Source organism: Otolemur garnettii, unplaced genomic scaffold, assembly GCF_000181295.1.
Source record: "Otolemur garnettii isolate 467f Iridium unplaced genomic scaffold, OtoGar3 scaffold00095, whole genome shotgun sequence".
Lineage (NCBI taxonomy): Eukaryota > Metazoa > Chordata > Mammalia > Primates > Galagidae > Otolemur > Otolemur garnettii.
Window position 1 is genome coordinate 1,396,144 of NW_003852490.1, and position 14,821 is coordinate 1,410,964.

Below are 14,821 nucleotides of genomic sequence, written 5' to 3' on the forward strand. Positions count from 1 at the left end.
GGCTTAATTCTAACTGCACAAACCTCAGTTTAACCAGCCAAAGCAACTGGAGAAAAGCCTCGTTTGGAATCTTTATATACTTCTGTATATTGTAAGTCATTATAGCTCGTTCTTTTATTTTCAATCATTTAAGTGATATTCAGAGTCAAGAAAAGATAGGAGCTCTCGCCGCATCGCTCCGCCCGCGCCGCCTGCTCCTCCTCCCTTCTCCTCTCCCCGCCCAGCCCCAGGGACTAGAGCGAGAAGCCGGGACCATGTTCCCACGCAAGCTGACGGCTCTCGACTACCACAACCCTGCTGGCTTCGACTGCAAAGATGAAACAGAATTTAGAAATTTTATTGTTTAGCTTGAAGATCAGAAAATCAGACACTACAAGATTGAAGACAGAGGTAATTTAAGAAACATCCACAGCAGTGACTGGCCCAAGTTCTTCGAAAAGTATCTCAGAGATGTTAACTGTCCTTTCAAGATTCAAGATGGACACGAAGCAATTGACTGGCTTCTTGGTTTAGCTGTTAGACTTGAATATGGAGATAATGCTGAAAAATACAAGGACTTAGTACCTGATAATGCAAAAAATCCTGACAGCACAACTAAGAATGCCGAGCCATTGATCAATTTGGATGTAAATAACCCTGACTTCAAAGCTGGCGTGATGGCTCTGGCCAACCTCCTTCAGATTCAGCGCCATGATGACTACCTGGTGATGCTCAAGGCAATTCGCATTTTGGTTCAGGAGCGCCTAACACAGGATGCAGTTGCTAAAGCAAATCAAACAAAAGAGGGCTTGCCTGTTGCTTTAGACAAACATAGTCTTGGTTTTGACACAGGAGATGCAGTTCTTAAGGAAGCTGCTCAGATCCTACGACTGCTGCATATAGAAGAGCTCAGAGAGCTACAGACAAAAATCAATGAAGCCGTAGTAGCTGTTCAGGCGATTATTGCTGACCCAAGGACAGACCACAGACTGGGGAAGGTGGGAAGATGAACACTAAGACTCGCTCCTCACCTGCATAGTGCAGTTGGGATCCATGTGTTTGGAAATCAAATATCACATTTTTCAAGGGAGGAATCCTAGGAAATTGACAATGTTTTAGAGATTTACCACCACTGCTTTTTTCTTTAATAAAGTTTGGGAAAATGGAAAAAAAAAAAAAAAAGAAAAGATAGGAAATCACAATGACACCCCCCTGACACCCACATGTCACATTTGCCTTCTCCCAACCCCTCCCTCGTCTGTTTTATTTTTTGCCTTAACAGAAAATAGTTCTGCCTGGTTTGTTGTATGTTTCCCTTTTCCCTTTAGATAACATTATTGATCAATTGGGTATTGATTATTGGGTATTAAAGTGTTTATCATTTAGACCAGCTTGTCATCAATTTTTTTCAAACCTATTTTTCATCTCCAACACATTGAGGGAGATGCATATGATAAGTTATGAACAGACACTCACTGTAACCACAAAAGTCAGTTTAAGAAGCAGTCACATGAGCGGTGCCTGTGGCACAGTGGGTAGGGTGCTGGCCCTATATACCAAGGGTGGCAGGTTCTAACCCAGCCCCAGCCAAACTACAACAAAAAAAATAGCTGGGCGTTGTTGCGAGCACCTGTAGTCCCAGCTATGAGGGAGGCTGAGGCAAAAGAATTGCCTAAGCCCAGGAGTTGGAGGTTGCTGTGAGCTATGACACCACAGCACTCTACTGAGGGTGATAAAGTGAGATTCTGTCTCTAAAAGAACAAAGAAGAAGCAGTCACATCAGTCCAGGAGCAGCCATGAGGCCACTTGTGATGGTTGGAGAAGGCTGGTGGCATACTGCTAAGAAATAAATGACAGGAGAGTGCCACCCATCAATAAAATAGTTCATGTTCAGCTGAATTTTTAAAAACACGTTTCCATGCCTGTTATTTTACCACCATTGGTGAACATAGAAATGGCTTCCTCTCAGAAAGTTAAGGTATTTTTGTAAAGGGATTGCTCACTTGGAGAACTAGTAAGACATAAAATAAAATCACATCCACATGCATTTCCCCTACGGCTTTCTTCTTCTTTCCCAATTCGTGTCACTTATAACATGACATGAAAAGAGAAACCGGACTATGATTAATCAGGCATAATGCGGCCACTCAATTCCCAATGACTTATTAATCGAATTCCCAGGAATTTATTCTAGGAAAACTATTTAACAAAAAATAAGGACTACATTTATGAAGAATTTACCATAATATGTAGAGCAGGAAAAAACTATCCAACCTAAGTATTTAAGAATAGATAAATGTTAAATAATTTATCTAAGATGTTTTAAGATGTAGGTATGGAAATGTTATCTATTTAAAATATATAATTCTCAAACTCTGAAAGAAATATATACATATACACTGGGAAATGTGAATTGATACACTAGGTAATTGGATAATTTTTATCTTATAATTAGTCCATCATTTGAGGTGATGGGTTTATTGCTATTCTTTGCAAAGATGCACACAGGTAAGAAACCATCTTAGCATCTTCAGATTTCCTTCGGATCCTGGTTAAGGTTGCATTTAGAAATAAAAATACCACATACAAGTTAAATTTCATATTAAAAACAATGAAGTTTAGGACAATTAGCATAAAATATAATTTGACATAACAGTTTATTTTTTAGGATAATGGATATACAATACTTGGGACATACTTATACCCTTCCCCCCAAATTTATTATTTATCTAAAATTTAAATTGAAGTGGGTATCCAAGACAAAAAGGCTAGAGCTTGGAAGGAAAAAGACATTTAACTCTAGCAACACATCATAATCTCATTCATGTCCCAAGAGAGAGAGTATGTTGAACTTGGTTTGTTACTGTCAGTATGGAGCTCACCACACCTGGTAGATTTACACAATAAGCTTCTCCCATGACAGCTCATCCCTGTAGGCCTTCAGCTTAGACATTGATCCTTAATGTGGCCAGACACGGCCAATTTAGAAGAAATGGTTTCATCTTACAAATGTGGTCACAAAGATTACATGCAGCAATAAAGATTTGAACTGCTTTTCTCATATGCAAGGTAGTGAGTGCTTATGCTTTTTGGAACTCCCTTAAATAATTCGAATGGAAAAAATGAAGATAAAATATAAGGTGGATACAATGGCATGTATCTGTAAGACCAGCTACTGAGGAGGCTGAGATGGGAGAATGCAGGCAGAATGAGGACTAAAAACCCCATTCTTGGCAAGAGAAAATATGCCCAGAAAAAGGGAAAAATTAAAAGTAAGCTGAGTGAGGCAGAACAAAGGAAAGTCAGCTAGTTTACCTTTAAACCAGCTGCTGCTAAATTTCTTATCTGAGCAAGTTTCCTGCTTTTCCTAGAACTCTGGCCTATTGGGGATACAGCTTACAAACATCCCTGCTGGGGCTGTAAACACTCTGGAGAAATAATGGCCACAGAAGATGTTGTGGCAAGGCCTGGCAAGATACATTAACTGGGTCTTTTCCTACCTAGTAAACAGTTAAAGCAAATACCCACTGTGGAGATTTGTTTGGGGCTGCAGCAGAGATTAAGGGAATAGCTCAAGTCCTGAAATAGGGGCAGGAGGGCTTATATCCCTTATCACAGAGGAAGACCCTCTGTGGTGGTAATGAGAGGAAAATTACTCTCCCCACCTATTCTTCGGAGGAGACTGACACCAGTGGAGTTTAACTCCACAGTGAACTAGCAGTATTTAACACCTCCCCAGGAATCTGGGTGTGTGACCTCAGATAGAAGGCTGCCCCCACACCAGGCTCAGGTTCCAGATTTCTCAAGGCTGCTCAGATCCTTAAAGTCAATGATTATAGAAAAATAGGAGCTTATAGGCTCACTCAGAGAAACTGCTGGTATCTTTGTTCCCTCCCTCAGCTTAACCTCTGGGCAAATAGCCTTTAATAAAAGCTGAGTGGAACTGACATTTGAGCCACTGTCAGAACCCCACAAGTGGATGGTGGTCCCCTGAGTTCCCACCTTTGAAAATTCTATTCTGTGTATCTTGTCTCTTTCTTTCTTGTTGTTCCTAACTTTGTATTTCTTCAGTCAATCTCCACCAGATCCACAGGTTTTAACAGACCCTGCTCCCAGGGTAGGACCCTGGCAGGAGAATCACTGAGCCCAAGAATCTCTTAAAATAAATGTGCGTGTATATTTGTGGTGCTTCTATCATGCTAACCTTAAAAATTAGTGTATCTATGTACAAACAAGCTATTTGTAGCTATACTTTGGGGGCATTGCTATAGGAGATAAAATGGTTTATAGAAATGGGATTATAGGAAGAACATTAAAGTTTAATATAACTATTATTATCTTTTCAAATTTCTAAATAATTTCTTCAATAACCACACTAGTAGTCTGGTTATATAAGTTGTTCAAGGTCACACCTAACTCGTGGCTTCCCCTTAAGAAGAATAATTGAAATTTTCCCATTTTCATTTTTCTTACCAATGTAGAAAGGTGACTCCAGACCAACCACTGATAGCTACAGACTGACTTCTAAGGACTAGACAGTTCCTGGTAAGTGTGAGGCCAAACAGTAGATATTTTGTATTTTTTGACATTTCGTTTTCTGCAAAACTCTAAGATTAATTCAAGGGTTATGATTATTATATATGTATTGATTTCAGCTAAAAATAAAGAATATTTAATTACAAATTACACTGATTTCCATTTTACTTTTTGCTATGGCAGCCTAAACTTTGCCTTCGGGTGACTACAAATTGGTGGAGGTAGAAAGAAGTCCGGTTTTCCATAGAAATAACCCATCAAGGGTGGCGCCTGTGGTTCAAGGAGTAGGGCGCAGGCCCCATATACCGGAGGTGGGGGGTTCAAACCTGGCCCCAGCCAAATACTGCAAAGAAAAAAAAAAGAAGAAAGAAAGAAAGAATCTATCAAATAAAGACTCAAAAACAAATCCCCTCTCTGTTTTTTTCTTCTACAAACAAGAGATGTAAACATCACTGTTAGAGAAACTGGAAGCTTAAGGTGGTGGCTAGTGACAGTATGTTATTCTGTGAGCTGCTGAACTAGCTTGACTATACGTCAAAACTAGGCTCACATCAAGAACCCAAAGGAATGAAGCTTGCACGTAAACTGTAATCCTTTGTCAGATAAGACGGAGAAATATTATTTCCATACCAGTTTTAAAAAAATATTCCGGGGAATTGTTAACAAGGAACTAGTTTCCTTCCTGGCCCTCAAATGCTGTCCCCCAAATTGCAACTGCTTTTGCTCTATCCAAGGTAAAACTACATTAACACAAAAGCAGGAGAGATGGGCTCGCAGAACACTGACATTGTCTTCCGGTCCCTGTAGTCTCTTCTTTTCAAGGGCAGGGTGGCATCTTGTGGCACAAATACAACTTGCTTCCGTTTGCTTACCTTCCCCATGAGCGAAATGGTTTGGAAAATGGCATCTGGTTGTGAGCACTTACGCATATTTTAAAATTTCCTTCCCCCTGGGACCAGATCCTCTCTCACCCACTGGTGGCTGCGGTTGCTGTCAGGAGAGAGACAGCAAACGGAGGAAGGTGCTTGGTTAATTAAACACAACCTGACAACTAAACCAACAAAATGAGGTACCCCCGGCATGGGGAGCTCTCACTGCTCCCCATTCCACTCTATCCCTATTCCACTTATCAAGGCGGGAGGGGACTCTTATCTTTAGAATTCTTGAGATTTTTCTTTCCTTGCTTACTTAGCCTAAGAGATTAACCTGCCTGTAATTACAGACACTTGCTTCTTAAGCACTTGGCCTAGTTCTGGGATAGAGAAGGGGAGATGCAGGTTTAGAGCAGTTCTGTGCTAGAGTTTTAAACAGTCCAGGAAAGGAGAAAACCCTATCTTTTCATTGTAAACATTTGGCTTCACAGAAGATCTGGCTCAGAGAGGAAGAACATTTTCTTTTCCTCATCAGTGACTTACAAGATGGAATTCGGTCAGTGTTTTCTCCCTGCACTGAAATCACGTCACCCGGTGTGGCAGACACACACGCGCAAGGCGCAGCAACCCACGCATTCTGCTCTTTGCTGGCCTGTCTAATCACAACCTATTGCCTTTGAGGCAGCATCAAAAGGCTTGCAATGATATTTTAAACCATCTTTACTCATGCCAGTCATTTCTAATTCCTCCCTACTCTCCTTTGTAAAGATATCTTGGGTGCATCACTTACTTCACCAAGCAGATCATTTCAATAAGCGTACTCTGGTGAATTGTGGGCATTTCTCCAGGTCATGAAATTAAATGTTAACATAGTGTCTTTTGTGTAAATGTATCTATTTTTTTTAAAATCCCACAATTATTAAGCCCTTAGGTAGTTCTCTCTGTAAAATTAACATTATGTAAATCTTTAGCACATTTCTAACTTTCTTAAGAAATTTTTCCTAAATATTACATTTCTGTAATATTTGTAAAGCAATATGAATCGTTTACAAGTTTTCAGATACCACATATATTGCCAAATTAATCATCTGAAAGAGTGTACTGATTTATGTTCCTTTGGGCAATGCTTCTGCATACCAGCTGAAGTTTTATCATGTTTTTGAATTGTGTAATTTTAATAGATGAGAAACGGTGTTTTATTATTTAAACATGAATCTGTGTGATTCCTAGCGCATAGAGTATTTCCATGTTTTGCTCTATAACAGTCTCTTCTTTTTCTGGTACTTGTTCAAGCCCTTTGCTTATTTTTCTGTTTGTTTATCTTTTTTATATTACTTGATATAATCTTCAGATGTTAGAAGAAAATCAATTCTTTGTTATGTAAGAAGAAACTATGCATCTTTCTAATCTCGGGAAATGCTATCGCCAATCTTCCTTTTCCACAGGCCAGAAGCACCAGAGTCATTTTTCACTCCCGTATCCAATTCAGTTGTAAATACTATGGGCACTTATCTGGCCATCCTTTCCAGCTGCACCCAAGTTAGTATCCTTTATCTAAGTCATAATTACTTCTTGCCTGGTCATTACATCTACATCTGTCTTCTAAAACAAACCAATAATTGCATGTTGTCAATGGAATAGAAATATTATAGTCTATTTAATGACTTCACTATTTTTCAGTATATTATTTCTGGGTTTTAATATTAAACATAATCAGTGCTGAAATAAACCAATGACAAAAAACATACTGTCTGATTCCACTTACAGGAGGTAAGTAGTCAGAGTCATAGAATCTGACTCTGCAGGAATCATGAGTTGACTTTTGTTCTTGTGAAGTCTGAGAGATCTAGCTGTTATCACATGTGCTGCAAGGACTAGGATCATTCAAAAGCATTCATTTTAACTCATTGTCGCATGGGCCTTGAGATTATGTCAATATGCTTTTCGAAAGGATTCAACAACTTTAGCTGGCTTTAAAAAATGTTAACATAAAAAAGAATGAACACCATATGTAAATATAATCTTTTAGCCAAAATTTGCATATTAATATGGTAGTCTATTATACAATGGTACCACCTGTGTAAAATGAGTTGCTCAATAAGATTCAGGTACAGGGAAACCATTTATAATGTAAGATGGAATTATCACATTTGGTAATTATTAAAACTGCAAGCTGAATTAAAGGAAAAGCTCCATCTGTTACTGTCCACCTTTCACCCCTACATGAAGGAAACGTGAAAGGCAAGGGAGGCAGAGCCTGCTCCACGCAGTGGTGGAGAATGAAAGTTCCCGTTTGGCAGGAACGATGTGTCATTCATTTTTGTGTCACCCACGGTAGCGTGTGTGGAGTAGGTGTCCAATTAACATTTGTGGAACGTCATCAAAGCCTATTTAGCTGTAAAGAAAAATGTCATGGTCATTATTCAATCCATTTGCACAAGCATTTATTATGGGATGTTAAAAACAAAAAACAGCTTACTTTCTGGCAACTTCCAGTAACCACAACACAGAGAGAAACAAAAAATAAGAGGAAAGGGATTAACTGCTAGAAAAATATGTGTACTTTCCTATCGAAGTGGGGTCAGTAGTTACCGTTAGGCCAGAGAATGGCTTAGAATTATAGGTAAATTAAAATTCCTTGGTTCACTAACTCAAGAGAGTACATTTGGAGCAGCAGATACAGCTTTCTTAACTGAAACAGACTGGTAAGCGATCACTTACCAGAGAAAGAAAACAGGATTACCAATTACAAAGTAAATACTCTAAATAATGTAGTAACTGCAGGTAGCATTTTTCTCCTACAGCAAAATGTCATAAAGATTCAATGCCACAAAAATGTTTATAGATAACACAGCATTAGATGCTACCAGGATTTAAAGTGAATAAGACATAAACTCAGCTACCAATAACCTCAAAGTCCAAGAGAGAAGAGGAGAAAAGTACACAGCTGTACATGAGGTGCACTACGAAGTTTACGCAGCATCAGGAATGCGAACGAGAGACAAACAGGAAAGATGTGGCTCATGGAAGGGTTTTAATGTTTTTCCAGGTAAGGAAAAAAATGAGCAAACATCACCAGGTTAGCCAAAGTATCAGAGTAAGTATAGGGTTAATGAGACATGTAAATGGAAAGGTAGTTTGGTGCCAGGAAAACATTCTAAGATGAAGATTTTTTTCTCAACTTACTAAGGGTGGACATTTGAGAGTCATAGAAGGATGCTGAGTGGGAAAATAATATGATAAGAATTTTGGTAGTGAAAAGGTCAAACAATATTGTATAGACTTTATCACTCAAAGTATGACTCCTGGGCCAGCAGCATCAACATCTAATGGTACCAGCCAGCTTGTTAGACATACAGGCTCTCAGGCTCCTCCCCAGACCTGTGGAATCAGAATCTGCATGATGAAAATCTCCTTGGTTAATATGTGGTGCATGAAAGATTGAGAAGAACAGGTATAGAATGGCCTGGAGGGGAAAGATTCTGGAAATGGAAAACCAATTAACAGTTCATTGCAATGATACAATTGAGAAATAATGAAAAGTAGAAAACCACTACTTCCATGTCCCCACTTCTGCATAGATGTCCCTCCTGTGAGAACAGGAAGCATCTTAAGTCAGTAGCCCCTGCTCTGTGAACTTGATATTCATTGGAATTCTGGCCCTTTCTCTTTGAAGCCCTGGACTGAATTCCTCAACCCCCCAAATTTCATCATCTCCTTTTTCTCCATGTGTTGAGGTCCCAGCTTCCCCAGAATCAAATTTATGAAGGTTCTTTGTTCTCCCCACCGAATCATCCATCTGCAGCTAGGAAACAGATTCTAAGGAACAATGGAAAAGCAATTTGATGAGTCATGACCTAAATCACTACATTCAACCTGAACCTGAATCCCAGCTACCATAGAAGACATTATTTCTCCCTAAGCATTGTGTTTTGTTGAAAGCACTTTGAAGCATCTTGAACCACTTTTCTCCTTTAATGAAATATTTTACAGAAGGTTGTACTTTATAAGCCATCATGCCAAGTAGGTGCTCACTACCCCTCTGCCCAGCCCCAGAAACTCCCCAGTGTAACCTTTCCAACTGTGGCTTACTTTTGCGTGTACTGTTCCCTCCACCATGTATGCCCTTCCAGCCATCCTACTGCTCCCCATCTCACAGACTCCTATTCATCCCTCATTATCTCTTCTAGGTGATGTACAAACCCCTCTCTGCTCCCTACACAGTTAACTAAGCCTTCTTCTGCATTCCTGTCCTTGCTAGTTAGAATCTAGGCCTCCCTTGAGTAGATTATCCACAACAGAGTGACTACACAGTTCCTAAACAAGCTGCAGGCTGTATGTAGATTGTAATCTAGGACAGTAAATATAGCTAAAAGGACACACTGAAAGAAAAAAAAGAGGAAGAAAGGGGGAAACAAATAAGAAATACTCTGAATATATTCACAATGTTTTCTACATTAATACCTGGCCATTTTCTCATTTGAAAATAAGAATGTTTGATGAGCTATTCTTTAGTGCTCTACAATTAAAGGATAACATAATGGCTGGAATTTACTTAAGTTTTTAATGTCAGATAGCCCAATTCTTTTATGCCTTATTTAAAAACCACCATACTTCACTTTCAAGAGGTTTCCCCCTACTACTCGTTTTACTATCTGCACTTTTAAAATAATTTAGTTTTCTATTGCAAATCAGGCAGTTGCTCAAATTGCAACATAAATCTCACCAGAGGATGCAAAGTTATCAAGCAAAATAGTTTCATTTTCAAACCAGCATCTTATTGGGTCTGGATAGTAGGCCCAGAGCTTTAAAAAAACAGTGTGTGTTTCACAGTAAACCTGTCGCCAGAGGTATGAAATAGGTCGATTTTCCAATGTGGACTCCCAGTTATTTTAATTCTAAGTTGTAACACTAAAAATGAAGTTACTTTTCAGAACAAATTTATGAAATATTGATCTATAGCAAGATATGCTTCAGATGCAGCTGAGATAATCTGCATCTTTGTCCATAGAAACTTTGCATTTGGCAATAAAAATGAGACGGCCAAGTGCTGAAAGAAGCTGTTAACCGCTGAGTTGATCGCAACCCACTCAGGCTCCTGAAGTGGAGGCTTCAGGGAGTGGTTCAGCAGGGGCCTCTTAAAGCCTCCCTCTACCTCAAATGTACTCACTGCAAAGAGCTTGCTCACCACTCAATGAGTTCCAAGCCAAAATCAAATAGAAGTACAATCTAAGTAAAGCACACACACACTCTGCACACACATGCAGAGCTCACCTTATCTACTGCAGTGGGGGAGTAAAATAGACACACTGTATAAAATTCATTTTATCTTTCTCTAGGCCCTTATTTCTCTGATAGTGAAAAAAATATATTTACAGTTTTAAACAGAAGCCTAATTGTAATCTAACTCAGTCTCATTTGGGTAATGGTCAATGATCCAGATTTCTAACTTTCCATCCTCCTTTCCAAGATGGCATCCGGGTGCAGGTGAAGCTTGTACAGGCTCCCACAGTGAGAGGGGCCCATGGTCCACCTACAGCCCCTGCAGTAAGTCACGCCCTTACTTGTTCATAGGGGCTGGTGCGTCCTGGTTCTTCTGAAGTCCTCACCATCAGAGCATCTTCCTCCTGGGCCCAGGACTCTCGGCAGCTCAACTTCCTTCAGCATTTCCACTCTCTCCTGGAAGGGCTGGGAACTCTTCCTTCTTGACTTTTTGCAGGGCTCTGTGCAACTGCCCTAAACCCACCTACCTACAGTCTTCTTAACCACTAACAAAACTACTGTTTGCACCACACCATGTAATTCTATGACTGTATAAACTAAGGGTCATACAGATTTTTCCAAGCTACCCACCAGTAGTAGGAAGAATAAGGGCTCAGCCCCTCAAAGATGTCCATGTCCTAATCCTTAGAACCTCTGAATATATTACCTGGCAAGAGGGAATTAGGGTTGCAGAAAGAATCAAGTTTACCAATCAGGTGACTTTGAGATGAGAGGGTTATCTTAGATTCTATGGATGAGTCCACAGTAATCAAAAGTGCCCTTAAAAGTGGAGACAGGAGACAGAAGTATCAGAGTTAGGCTGATGTGATATGAAAAGAAATCAATCAACCAGACCATCACTGCCTATGAAGGAGGAGGGAGGGAGCACAAGCCAGTGAATGCGGGCAGCCTCTAGAAGGTGGGAAAGGCAAGAAAATGGAATCTCTGTTAGAGCTTTCAGAAAGAAACACAGCCTTATGGACATCTTAATTCAGCCCAGTGAGACACATTTTGCACTTGTACTCTCTAGAACTGTGAGCTAATACATTTGTGTTCATTAAGCCACTAAGTTCATAGTGGTTTGTTCCAGCAGCATCAGGAAGCAAGTACACCCCCCCCCCACTACCCTGTGAAAGGCAAGAAGCAATTCCCCACTTCCCTGAGGTTCCCCACACACACCACCACCAAGCTCCTTCTCACCTAGACCACAGAGCCAGAAGTGGGAACACTGTCCAGCCTCCTGGCACCTCTTCACTTCTCTCGGAACATGAAAAAAAAAAAAGGCAATTTTTTCCACTTTCTCCCCTAAAGTAGGCATCCTCAAGCTACGGCCCAAGGGCCACATGCGGCCTGCTGAGGACATTTATCTGGCCTGCTGGGTGTTTGTCCTGCTTAGCAGCCAACTCATCCCAAGGGCCGCAGTCCGGCCCTCCAACAGTCTGAGAGACAGGGAACTGGCCCCCTGTTTAAAAAGTTTGAGGACCCCTGCCTTAAAGCATCTGTCTACTGAAGCTCACAGTAAGTTTAATATTTAAACATCCAGTTTTTCTCTTGATATTTAAAGTTTTTAGAACTTAGAAATTCCTGTCCTCTCCCTTGAAAGCCAGGACATTTATCTCAAGGCTGAAGAGTTTTCAAAGTTTAGGTTTTGCTCTAAATGGAATCTATTCCCTCCCAGGAAAGGATAAAGCCCAAAGAAGCCTACGAGTGGGAAAAGATTTTAGGAAATGAAAATAAATCAGAAAATATATATTTCAAATATTATCTCTGGTGTCCATGACAATGTGGCATCAAGCCAAGTTGCTTATCTTCCTCCTCCAACCTCCCTATCAGATTGCTGCTTCTAAACCCCTCGGTAGAGTACCATGCTGTCAGAGCTCACAGCAACCTCAAACTCTTGGGCTCCAGTGCACGAAGGAGGGAAAAGGAGTTGGGAATGGGGATAAAAGGGCATGATGAGTGCACAAATAAACACGCAAACAAACAGGAAAGGGGCCTTTCAAAGACAAGGTGCCGTGACTGAGGGATAAGATGACACAGCTCGCTGCCGCCTGGCTTCAAAGGAATGATTACAGTCATAATGGGAGCCCCAGACCTGTCTGTGTGAGCTTTCAAATATTCTCCAAACCTTTGATGCTTGTTTTCCATCCTCATCTACGTAGCGCTTGCCTAGCCCTCCTTCAGCTCCACTGTTCACTCTCACCCTCTTCCTCCTCCAGCTTTCTCTTTCCGATCACATCTCCCTCTTCTCCTTTCTCTACTCTTTCTGTCCTTTATTGTTTTCTCTTCCTCCTCTGTCTCCTTTCATCTCCTGCATTTCCAACTCTTCTCTTGTCCCAGAATAAAGGCTTTTAACATGGAGGTATTGCAGATTTTACCATCATAGCAATAGCTAGTATTTATTGAATATGTACTCTATGGTAAGCACCTATCCAATCTCTTTATGTGTATTGATACTCACACCAATGGCTATAGCTTGAACGTGTCCCCTCCAAAATTCCAATGTTGCCAGCGTAATAGTATTAAGAGATGGGGCCCTTAAGAGATAATAAGGAATAAGGACTCCTCCCTTCTGGATGGGATTGGGGCCCTTATAAAAGAGGTTTCACACAGCATTCTGTTCTCTTGTTCTTTGCCTTCTACCATGTGAAGACACAGCATTCCTCTCCTCTAAGGATTCAGAGCCGAGAAGCCGTCCTAGAAGCAGAGACTAGCCCCCACTAAACAATGGAACCTGCTACTCCTTGATCTTGAACTTCCCAGCATCCAGAACTATGAGAAATAAATTTCTGTTCTCTATAAATTGCCTGGTCTGTGGTATGTTGTCATAGCAGTACAAGTGGACTATGATGCCAGCTCAGGTGTCTACTATCCTTAAGCTCCTTTGACAAGCAGGAAGTAAGGCATAGACAGGTTCAATAACTTGCCCATGGCCACATAGCTAATAGGACAAATAATAAATTCAGCCTCCAGGCAGTCTGGCACCAGAGTCCATGACATTAATCACTATGCTACACTGCCTGCCTTGATCTAAGATACGCTCTCAGAAGGGTTCCAAATCCAAACAAGTTTTGTATTGTTTAAAGTTTTTTAAAAGCCGGCATTAATCTAAATGTCCTTATGCCCATATGTTTGATGTCCATAAAGAATAAACTGGATCTGCATGTGTCCACATGAAGACGCCTAAGACATATGTGAAAAGTAGAAAGAGCAAGATATCATATTTAATGTGATTTATTTTGTGTAATTTCCTTTCTAAACAGAGATAAGTGTGTGTGTGTGTGCATGCACATATCTGCAAAATTGTACACAGATCTGCAAAAATGCCTAGAGAGTAAATAAGAGTATGTTCATATTTAAGTTTGATAAAGGGTTAGGATATAAAGACAAAAAAAATTTCCTTTTCATTTCATTTCTCTTTGGATTGTTTAAATCTCCTAACCTCATATGTGTGTTATTTTGTTTTTTAAGCATAAAGATTACCAGAACAGTGAAATTATATGACATTTTTGCTTTGTTCATTTTAGTTTTTATACTAGAAGAAAACCTAATGAGCATTGTGTGAAAAAAAATACATATACTGATGGCATGAATCATCACTGCTTTCATAATCAGAAATGTCACTCCATGTTTGACACGGCTAATGAAGCTGTACGTGCTCGTACAGAAACAGTTTTATGGGGAAAAACAGTAGCTTCTGTTTACAGAAAGCTTGCTGGCCCCAGTCTAACAAAGAATCAAGCTACTGATGTCAAATCTCCAATATGACAGCAAGTGGCCTTTCAAATTGATTTACATTAGAGCTGAAAACACCCTTCCCTAATGAGAATATGAAGGTGGGGTGGAGAGGGGAGGTGGAGCCATGAAAGAGCCAGATTGTTTAAGAATTCTTTGCAAATCCATTTAATGGAATTGAACATTTTACTTGCCAAAGACTCCTCAAGAAAATTAGATGTAAACTATGAATGTTGCCAAACAATCTGGATGATACCCAAGGTCCAGGTAGTTTTGATGTTCAACAGCGTAATGGTCAATGGTAACCAAGTATGAGTGTTTTGAGCATGACACTCAGGTACATCACTAAACTTAAAATCAGGTGCAAGAACAGCACAGACATCCAAATCTGTTCATTATTCACCAGCCAGAAAAAGACTCGCATAAACACATGATTA

At 40.1% G+C, this 14,821-nt stretch overlaps 1 pseudogene across 1 annotated transcript; it reads left to right on the plus strand.

The window, feature by feature from the left end:
- The first annotated feature begins 254 nt into the window (after positions 1-254).
- LOC100945919 lies at positions 255-989 on the plus strand (annotated as a pseudogene). The gene has a single exon (XR_154167.2). The product of XR_154167.2 is annotated as an RNA transcription, translation and transport factor protein pseudogene (transcript).
- Positions 990-14,821: the final 13,832 nt, after the last annotated feature.